General features: G+C 49.3%; 1 pseudogene; it reads left to right on the forward strand.

Moving 5' to 3' along the window:
- The first annotated feature begins 203 nt into the window (after positions 1 to 203).
- LOC136959985 (E3 ubiquitin-protein ligase TRIM39-like) lies at positions 204 to 1,868 on the forward strand (annotated as a pseudogene).
- The last annotated feature ends 4,507 nt before the right edge of the window (positions 1,869 to 6,375 follow it).

Raw genomic sequence — 6,375 nt, forward strand, 5'->3', positions numbered from 1 at the left:
TGCAGCCAGACCTTCTGGCTCTACCCTTGTCTCTGACACACCACACACACAGACATACACACATACACAGTGTAGAGTTACAGAATCACAGATTCCAGGACTATACTGAACAACAAGATACTTGTTGTGAACTAAATTGTGGTGAACTAAAGGTGATTTCAGTCTATTTAGTTCATAAGTTCACTCCTGGTCTTATTCTAGAAATGGCTTCCTGCAGCAGTCTCCTGTCTGACGATCAGTTCCAGTGTTCTATCTGTCTGGATGTGTTTACTGATCCTGTCTCTATTCCATGTGGACACAACTTCTGCAAAGCCTGTATCACCAAGTACTGGGACAACAGTGACCTGTGTCAGTGTCCCATGTGTAAATGACTTTTGATAAGAGACCAGATCTCTATGTCAACACTTTTATCTCTGAGATGGCTGCTCATGTCAGGAAGTCAGAGCCACTGAAAGCTACCATCAGTCCAGACCTGCGTCCTACTAAACCTGAAGTGTCATGTGACTACTGTACATGTACCAAGCTCAAGGCCCTGAAGTCTTGTCTGTTGTGTCTGGCCTCTTACTGTGAGACTCACCTGGAGCCTCATCAGAGAGTTGCAGCCTTGAAGAAACACAAGCTGATCCACCCTGTGGAGAACCTGGAGGACAGGATATGTCAGAAGCATGACAAACTGTTAGAACTCTTCTGTAGGAAAGACCAGACATTTGTTTGTGTCATGTGCATGAGAACAGATCACAAGACCCATGGCTTTATAACTTTAGAAGAGGCATATGAACAGAGGAAGACTAAGGTGGGACAGATGATGACTGAGATGAAGCAGATGATGGAGGAAAGATCTAGTAAGGTTCAGGAGATCAAAACTGTCAGTAGAGACTAGCAAGAGTGGTGCAGAGAGAGAGATAGCAGACAGTGTTCAGGTTTTCACTGCCCTGGTGCGCTCCATTGAGAGAAGCCAGGCTGAGCTCATTGAGGTGATTGAGGAGAAGCAGAAAGCAGCAGAGAAACAGGCTGAAGGGTTGATTCAAGATCTGGAGCAGGAGATCACTGAGCTGAAGAGGAGAAGCACTGAGCTGGAGCAGCTCTCACACACTGAGGACCACCTCCACCTGCTCCAGAGCTTCCCATCCCTGAGCAACCCCTCCACACACCAAGGACTGGTCTGAGATCAGTGTCCACAGTGGTCTGAGTGTGAGGGCAGTGAGGAGAGCTGTGTCTCAGCTGGAGGAGACACTCAATAAAGAGATGAAGAAGCTGCCTGAAGTCAAGCTGAAGAGGATTCAGCAGTATGCAGTGGATGTGACTCTGGACCCTGATACAGCACATCCCAAACTCATCCTGTCTGAGGATGGGAAACAAGTGAGACATGGAGCCATAAAGCTGGATCTCTGGGACAACCCAGAGAGGTTTGATTTTTGTATCCATGTCCTGGGAAAGCAGGGCTTCTCCTCAGGGAGGTTCTACTATGAGGTGCAGGTTGAGGGGAAGAGTAAGTGGGATCTGGGAGTGGCCAGAGAGTCCATCAACAGGAAGGGGGAGATCACACCTGAGGCCTAACAATGGATACTGGACTGTATGGCTGAGGAATGGAGATGAGTACAAGGCTCTGGCTGGCCCCTCTGTCCTCCTCTCCCTGAGACAGAAGCCCCAGAAGGTGGGGGTGTTTGTGGACTATGAGGAGGGTCTGGTCTCCTTTTATGATGTGGAGGCCAGGTCTCATATCTACTCTTTCACTGGCTGCACCTTCACTGAGAAACTCTATCCATTATTCAGTCCCTGTCTGAATGATGGAGGTAAAAACTCTGCCCCTCTGATCATCACTCCGGTCACACAGTGAAAAAAGAAGATGTGGAAATGCTGGAGTTCAAAAGAAACTTTTATTACAAAATATTAATCTGAACAAAACAGTTGTGGGGTATGTTGGAGACAAAGTAATTTAGATGTTCAAAGATTTATAAAAAAATCTGTAAACAGAGGCAGTGCTCCCCTGGTGGCTCACTGGGTAGAGTGTCTCACAGACTAAGGCCTGACTCAGTGACTGGGGTTTGAGTCCAGCCTGAGACGATTCCTACTTTTCTCTCTTCAATACTACCTTTCCTGTCACTCTTTCACGGTCTGTATCAAATAAAGGCAAAAATCTTAAAACAGGAAATATTATCCAGTCCCCAAGTAATAATATGTTTTATGAAATATGGCAACGAGATGTCACCTAAATGTACCAGTGAACGAATGAAATAAAATGACCTAAAATGCAATAAAGGAATATAAAACCTCATTCAATCCTTTAAAAAAGTATATTTTTTACACTACCACAATCAGTGAAAAGCACGAATCACCTATGAGAACGTTTGAAAACCTCCAACATGAGATCCTAACATGGTGCTTGTATTCAGGGATGATGTACAAACACACAGTTGTGTTTCAGGTTCACAATAGTTCTGTTCAAGTTGGAAATGCTCTGAAGAGCACAAACTCCTGCTTTCTCTCACCTGCTTCGGTCAGTGTGTTTAAGTTGTTTAGGGTAATCATATTTATATGCACATATATGTGTATACGAGCCAGCCAGAAAACAGGCTCACCATCTGCAACAGCGCACCTGACCCCCTCTCTACCACAGCACCCCTCTCTCCCTAACACCGTAACAGGCAGTATCTTCAGACAGACAGAAATGTATCTGTACGTTATGAAGAGAGGACAGAATGTGTGTGAGCAAAAGATGCCTTCGGTAGCTGTACACCCTGTGGGTGTAAACTACAGTTACAGCAGGAACATCTGGTGGTCCCTGTGGTGGACAAAGCAGCTCACTACAATGTCTGTCCTGATCTGGCTGACTGAGAACCAGTTTGCCTGCTGCCTGCTGGTCGCCTGTTTTGTTGTGCTGAGCACCAAGGAGACGTGTGCGCCAGGGTAGGGTTAGGTCATGTGGACGTGTCAGACCTGTGTGTCTCAGCATAGGAGAGGGAACAGGCTAGCATAGCCTGGCCAGCATAGAAGTTCAAGTACGAGTGACTAGCAGTGACGAGTGACGATGGAATATCTGTCTCATTCCAGCCTGTGCTGTGTGTGGTGTGTGTGTGTTCGTCTCCCCCCACCACCACCAGCATCCCCACCCCCACCACCCAGAATACAAACAGCCCTGCCACCTTGCCGGTGTTAGGATGTTGTTCAGCTCTTATTTGACTTCATCTCCTTTCCACAGCAGGAAGAGAGCGACTGGGCCAATCAGAGGGCTGTGAGCCAGGAACCCTCGGCTGTGGCGTCTCTGCAGGACGAACACGCGTCAGGAGAAATGACAACGCTGCCATAAGCCCCCGCTTCTTCCATGCAGGGAACCTCCCACACGCACTGCATGGAGACATCCCAGCGTTCACAGAACACGTCCATACAGAGAGAGACCTCAGACAAAGACTGAAGGACTCAGTCAAGCCCAGGTAAAACACAGTCCCTCAATAGCCTCTGGCTCCAATGCTTTTTCTTCTTGTATGTGTGTGGCTGGAGGGGTGGGGGTGGGTGGAGAGACAGAAAGAGACCTTGACAGTGTGTGCTCGTGTGAGGACGTTGTGTAGAGGCACATTCTGCCTGAAGACATTGTGCCGGCTCCCTGTCCTTCCTTGGTGACGAGGACGAGGCGCTGTGCGTTTGATGGAGAGAGTGTGTGTGTGTTTTCCATGGGTGTGTGTGTTTTCCATGGGTGTGTGTGTGAGTGTGTTTTTCTACGTGTGTCTTTGTGGAAGAGAGACAGAATGTGTGTGTGGAAGTGTACGGGACAGATAAAGATAGAGAGTGTGTGTGCATGTGTGTGACAGGTAGAGAGAGAGAGAGGTTGACACTCAGTGGCTGAGACAGGAAGGTCAGCAGGTACAGGAGGGCCAGTGGGAGAAACACAGGCCGACATGCAGCCTGACAACCATGACAGGTGGTCCCGCAAAACGGTGACACGACTCATCTCAATCTCTACCCGCTACACGCACACACACACACACGCTCTCTCCACCACAGCATTGTCTGTAACCCACTCACACACACACTCACAAGGGTCTGCTAGTGCAGCAGATGATTAGCTGTCTGGGCAGTGGGAGGAATAGTGAAGGTGGGGGGGTGAAGGGGGGGGGGGGGGTCAGGGCTGAACGCAGACGCCATGGTGAAGCAAGACTGCCCTCTCTCTCTCTCTCTCTCTCTCTCTCTCTCTCTCTCTCTCTCTCTCTCTCTCTCTCTCTCTCTCTCTCTCTCTCTCTCTCTCTCTCTCTCTCTCTCTCTCTCTCTCTCTCTCTCTCTCTCTCTCTCTCTCTCTCTCTCTCTCTCTCTCTCTCTCTCTCTCTCTCTCTCTCTCTCTCTCTCTCTCTCTCTCTCTCTCTCTCTCTCTCTCTCTCTCTCTTCCCCAGTTTGTGGCCAGCCAGCTTCTGCCACTGCATCCTCCTCCTCCTCCTCCTCCTCCTCCTCCTCCTCCTCCTCCTCCTCCTCCTCCCTCCCCCTCCCCCTCCCCCTCCCCCCTCCCCCTCCCCCCTCCCCCTCCCCCCTCCTCCTCCTCCTCCTCATGATGAAGGGCTCCTCCTCTGGCCCTGATCACAAACGGCGTGTCACTAACTGAATCCCCCCTATCAGTGTACAGCCGTGATGCCGGCTTCCTGCACAATAGACTTTGATTTCATTATCCGGAGCCTCAACGGCTGATTGGCAGTAAAACGCGACCGTTGGTTTGGTCACGATAGAGGGAAGTTGGGTTGGTTGCAGATACCGTGTCGACTCTCACAAGTGGCTCTTGAGGATGAATACGGCCATTAGGGGACAAGATGGTGGAGGGCTGCACTCGGTTTGGAAGAGAATGAGGTGTGTGTGTGTGTGTTGGGGGGGGGGCTATCTGTGACTGCAAAGAATACCTTCATCTGCCAATGGAGGCTGATCACCCTGACAAACAACGAGGAAAACACATCAAGATGCTGCACAGAGGATACGTAAGACAGCGTACAGGATATGATGTCATTTTCAAAACGTATGTCTTTCCCTGTCACCTACGTGAAACTTCTCCCATTTTGGAACGCTTCTCTATCCACCCCATAGACAGTTACCCTGCTGAGAAGAATCCCGCCCACTGAAGTCAGGTAAATGCCACCTGACAGGTTTTTTAAAGACGTAAAGCTTTGTTGTGTTTTCAGATATTTGTCGGCAAGTAAGCAGCTGTAGATGGAGGTGGATGCACAGGGAAGAGAATGGTTGTAGGAGTTGTGAATGACACAGTGCTATCGGCAGTGAGACAAAAACCATGGTGTGTGTGTTGGTGGATGTCAGATGCAAAGAGATATGGACCACTAACAAGTCCATCTGAACATCTACCCACTCCAAGCCCTCCATGCAGGTAAGTGGGTCACTGGTTCTGACAGATGCACTCTCCACAAAGCAGAGCAGAAGATGTTCTTTGCCTCTGGGGAACACAGAGCACAGAGGTCTATCCAGTAGTTTGAAGCTTCGACTCTGACTGTCTACCTGGGGTGGGGGAGAGGGGGGGGAGAGACTTAAATCAGTCTGCTCGTTCTGGTCCTTGTTCTGATTTTCAACCCAAGAAACATCCTCTCCTCTCTCTCTGTCTCTCTCTCTCTCCCTTCTCTCTCCCCCCCCCCCCTCTCTCTCCTATCTCTGTCTCTCTCTCTCTTTCAGCCCGCACCATCTTCTGCACTTTCGGTTTCATACTAACCCCCCCTCCTCCTGTCACCTTCTCTATCTGCTCTTCTCTCCATTTCTTCGGAGCTGGAGTGGAGCTGTGAGGCTTCATGACATGGCCTGGTTACATCGGCCAACACCACCCAGCACAGACAGTCTTTCAGGTACAGGATGGTCGATGACTCTTCAGACATTCACGTGTTTTGGAAGGAAGGGAGGAAGGGAAAGAAGGAAAGTGTCAGAGGGAGAGTGAAAAAGATAGCGGCAGACATGAAGGCAGAAAAACTATGCTAGTAATATCAACCACAATAACAACACTGAAAACCTCCCACTGAATACTAACGGGGAGAGGGACCGGAGGGCTGCACCGGAACTCAACCAAGCATCCCCGTCCCCATCTGAGGGCTTCTCTCCCAAACCCTGCAGCCAGACCTTCTGGCTCTACCCTTGTCTCTGACACCACCACACACACAGACATACACACATACACAGTGTAGAGTTACAGAATCACAGATTCCAGGACTATACTGAACAACAAGATACTTGTTGTGAACTAAATTGTGGTGAACTAAAGGTGATTTCAGTCTATTTAGTTTCATAAGTTCACTCCTGGTCTTATTCTAGAAATGGCTTCCTGCAGCAGTCTCCTGTCTGACGATCAGTTCCAGTGTTCTATCTGTCTGGATGTGTTTACTGATCCTGTCTCTATTCCATGTGGAC

The sequence above is a fragment of the Osmerus mordax genome, chromosome 17 (genome assembly GCF_038355195.1).
Source record: "Osmerus mordax isolate fOsmMor3 chromosome 17, fOsmMor3.pri, whole genome shotgun sequence".
Taxonomy (NCBI): Eukaryota; Metazoa; Chordata; class Actinopteri; order Osmeriformes; family Osmeridae; genus Osmerus; species Osmerus mordax.